Raw genomic sequence first — 5,000 nt, 5'->3', positions numbered from 1 at the left:
GAGGAGATTTAGTTTCAATTTCATTATATATATAGTTTAATATAATTATCACGTCACATTACACCTGTCAAGTGAGTAAAGTTTTTAGGCTTCGGTTCCTGGCAGCACAAAGACCAATGAGTCAATAAAATAAGATAAATAAATAGATAAATAAAGTGAGACAAGTGACAGGTTTAGGAGACAGATAAGACAGGTTTAGGAGACAGATAAGACAGGTTTAGGAGACAGATAAGACAGGACACAACTCAGCTACAAATACAAAATAAAACACAAAGTAGAAATGTCATGAGGATTGCACTCAGTGGCAGTGGGTGTAGGTAGCACACACACACGCACACACACACACACGCACACACACACACACACGCACGCACACACACACACACACACACGCACGTACGCACGTACACAACTACACACGCACGCACACACACACACACACACGCACGCACACACGCACGTACGCACGTACACAACTACACACGCACACACACACACACACACACACACGTGCACGTGAAGAGGAGGCAGTTGCTGTTTCTCAGAATGAGAGGAGGGGTAGTGTTAGGAAACAGCCTCTCTTCCTGTATCCTGTGGAAACACCAACCACTTCCTGTCGGGGGCCCCCGGCGGTTGACCTGCCAGATCAGTAGCACAGCGGTACACACACACACACACACACACACACACACACACACACACACACACACACACACACACACACACACACACACACACACAACGGTACACATAGGGCCAATCCCAATTCACCCCTACATCTTAGTTTTCACCCCTATGGCTTCGTTTTGCGCATTCACGTTTAGGGTAGGGGTGTCCCAATGAATATTTCAGCGAGGGGGAGGGCTATGACTTCGTTTCTATGACTTCGTTTCTATGACTTCGTTTCTATAGCTTCGAAGCCATAGGGGTACGCTACCCCATGTCGCTCTATTCAATGCGGAAATGTCATTTTACTTTCTCTGTAATTACTTATTAATAAAGATTAGAAAAATTATGATAACCATCTTATTATCTTAGTTTAATGTCATTACAATGCATTATAGACCTTTTCTTTATAACAAGCATAACAAAACAATCGCTTTCATGTCGAGGTGCTGTGTCTAACGTTACAGGCTGATTTGTGGACAGTCGCGCATGTGACATATTTCCATGTCTGATGTCTTATGTCTAATGTCTGATGTACTAATGTCATTTCAATGCATTATAGACCTTTTCTTTACAACAAGCATAACAAAAAAATCGCTGTTATGCCTAGGTGCCTATGCGTGTGCCTATGCTTAACATAGAAAGTTCCACAGTCCAGCGCGCTCGGGTTTAACAGTAGAGGACTGGTAGCCTATCTGATCACTTCCATTAGACTACCAAAGCAGATAGACACCGGAGCAATCATATCTGCGCGTTTGTCACAGGGTGACAGTCCCTGTTCCTCTGCCCGGCGTCAGTCTAATGGAATCGTCAAGCACAGCCTTCCCCATAGAAATACATCGGTGCGCGATTAACATTACAGAGATGTACAATCATGTTTATTTAGAAATTAATTGTGGTGTTTGACAGCGGATGATGGTAGACATATTTAATGTAAAGTTATCTATCTAAAGTTATCTATCCACAGGCTGATATGTGCATGATAGGCGCGAATTCCCCCCCCCCCTCATATGACGCTATCTGTATTGCGGCACTTATTATACCAAAACAACTCGCAATCTAATCCGAGCAGTTGTTATTATGTACTATTATCGATGGATGTGCCATTTTTGATGGAGGGCAGTGAGCGAGAGACTCATCAAGGACATGTAGTTAATTAATGCAGTGGACAGCGGCTGTTTCTCCAGCGTTCCTGTCATTTCGGAACGTCATAAAATTAAATATGTAAGTCATGCATTTTTCCATGTTTCCCATTGATGGTATATGACGCCGTAAATGTAACTAAAGTTATTGATCGATTGATAGCATAAAAGTGAAGTTGTGAATGAGTCGCGAGCGTCGTTGCTTTTCTACGATACTACTGATGACGTATCAGTCTTGAAGGGTTGTCCCATTTCATAGGGGTAGATTTCAACCCCGACGGCTTGTGGCTCTGTTCGAAGGCCTTGGCTCGAAATCGAGTCACACTCGAAAACGAGCCATAGGGGTAGAAAAGGGAATCGGGATTGGGCCTTACTGACTCATACAGAGCCTTCTGCTAACTGGCTGTCGTGGTGGGAAAGGATCGAAAGGATTCTTACTTAGAAGGATTTATCAGGACGACTGCCCCTGGCCCCTGGCCTGAGCTAGATTACTCTTCCTGCTACGACTGGTGGACAGATGATTCACTTGCTTAGTCAAATGTATCGATTGTAAGTCGCTTTGGAATAAGGCGTCTGCTAAATGTTAAAAAAATGTAAATGTAGGAAGATTGTATTCTTCTTATTATATTATCTCTCAGGAGGGACAGTACAGGGGTGTAGTAGATGTCTCAGGAGATACAGTACAGAGGATAGTAGATGTCTCAGGAGGGACAGTACAGGGTGTAGTAGATGTCTCAGGAGACACAGTACAGGGGGGTAGTAGATGTCTCAGGAGGGACAGTACAGGGGGTAGTAGATGTCTCAGGAGGGACAGTACAGGGGGATAGTAGATGTCTCAGGAGGGACAGTACAGGGGGTAGTAGATGTCTCAGGAGGGACAGTACAGGGGGTAGTAGATGTCTCAGGAGGGACAGTACAGGGGGGTAGTAGATGTCTCAGGAGGGACAGTACAGGAGGTAGTAGATGTCTCAGGAGGGACAGTACAGGGGGGTAGTAGATGTCTCAGGAGGGACAGTACAGGGGGTAGTAGATGTCTCAGGAGGGACAGTACAGGGTGTAGTAGATGTCTCAGGAGGGACAGTACAGGGGGGAGTAGATGTCTCAGGAGGGACAGTACAGGGGGTAGTAGATGTCTCAGGAGGGACAGTACAGGGGGTAGTAGATGTGTGTCTGTCCAGGTGTGTGTATGTGTGTGTGTGTGTGTCTCACCTGTCCAGGCGTGTGTGTGTGGGCGGTAGGTCCTGTAGAGTAGAGAGATCTCTAGCCAGTAAACGCGGAGCGCGATACCGACCCCGACCACCAGGAGCAGCGACACCACTGGACACAGCAGGACAGGCAGGAGGGCCACCACTGAACAACAACAACAACAACAACAAGCACTGTTGATTAATGATTAATTATGTTACATAATTGATTAATATGTTACATGATTGATTGACAGTTAAAAGAGTTTGATTAATATGTTGATGATTTATATATGACAGTTAAAGAGTTACTATTTATCATTAAGAGAGTTATGAAGAAGTACATTCCTGTTGTATTGGCTAAGAATGGGTAGAACTCCAGGTCCCAGAAGGCCTTGCGGCAAGACGTCATAGAAGTTGACAGTTTAGTTTAGTTTGAGAAATGTGATTTGTAACGTCCAAGCGTGAAAGTGAATATCTAATAGCTCGTTTATTGTTTATTATATTCCGTTTTTACACAATTATATTATTATTATTATATTATATTATATTATATTACATTATTACATTTTACACTTCCCCACTTTTTATATATACAAATGTACTTATTGTAAAAACTAGAAATTCCAGAGTTGTGTGTGTGTGTGTGTGTGTGTGTGTGTGAGTGTGCGTGCATGTGTGTGTGCGTGTGTATGTGTGTGTGTGTGTGTATGTGTGTGTGTGGTACCTGCAGGTTTCCTCCGGAGCCTCAGGGGGGCGCTGTGGTTGCGGGCGTGGCAGGTGTAGCTGGCGTCCAGGTGCTGCTGCCTCACTTCCTGGATACGCACCGTCGCCGTGACGTCATAATACTCGGTGACGCCCTCAGAGACGATTGGCTCAACCCTGGGGAGGTAGGAAGTCTATTGGCTGAACCCTGAGTTCTAGAAGGTGGTAGAGAGATCTAGAAGGTGGTAGACAGTTCTAGAAGGTGATAGAGAGTTCTAGAAGGTGATAGAGAGTTCTAGAAGGAGATAGAGAGTTCTAGAAGGTGGTAGAGAGTTCTAGAAGGTGATAGACAGTTCTAGAAGGTGGTAGACAGTTCTAGAAGGTGGTAGAGAGTTCTAGAAGGTGATAGACAGTTCTAGAAGGTGGTAGACAGTTCTAGAAGGTGATAGAGAGTTCTAGAAGGTGATAGAGAGTTCTAGAAGGTGGTAGACAGTTCTAGAAGGTGGTAGACAGTTCTAGAAGGTGGTAGACAGTTCTAGAAGGTGGTAGAGAGTTCTAGAAGGTGGTAGAGAGTTCGAGAAGGTGATAGAGAGTTCTAGAAGGTGATAGAGAGTTCTAGAAGGTGGTAGAGAGTTCTAGAAGGTGGTCGAGAGTTCTAGAAGGTGGTAGGGAGTTCTAGAAGGTGGTAGAGAGTTCTAGAGTGTTTTAGGATTCCGCTAGAACACTCACTGCTGTTCTGCCGGCAGCGTCTCCTGGTTGCCACGGTGACGGCGGCGCCACTGGACCAGGTGGGAGGAGTTCCTCTGGAAGCCGAAGCGGACCTTACAGCTCAGGTTGTACGGTTGCCCTGGAAACACACACACACAGGGTTAGGGTGTGTGCCTGTGTGTGTGTGTGTGTGTGTGTGTGATCATACGCTCACACACTCACCAAGCTCCACCTCCACCTCTGTGTCGTTGCCATGGGGACGGGTTATCTCCAGGTAGGGGCTGTCTGCAGCTGTGGAGGTGATGTCACACACACACACGTCAGAGAGACAGGCAGACAGACAAGCAGACAGGCAGACAGACAGATAGGCAGACAGGCAGGCAGGCAGGCAGACAGGCAAACAGACAGACAGACAGACAGGCAGACAGGCAGACACGCAGACGGACAGACAGACAGGACCCCCACTCCCCTCACCGATGACAGACACCAGGACAGACAGACAGACAGACAGACAAGCAGGCAGGCAGACAGACAGACAGGACCCCCCCCCTCACCTATGACAGACACCAGGACAGACAGACAGACAGACAGACAG

The sequence above is a fragment of the Nansenia antarctica genome, assembly GCF_963989245.1.
Source record: "Nansenia antarctica genome assembly, chromosome: 9".
Classification (NCBI taxonomy): domain Eukaryota; kingdom Metazoa; phylum Chordata; class Actinopteri; order Argentiniformes; family Microstomatidae; genus Nansenia; species Nansenia antarctica.
Note: the sequence above shows the minus strand (reverse complement) of the source record.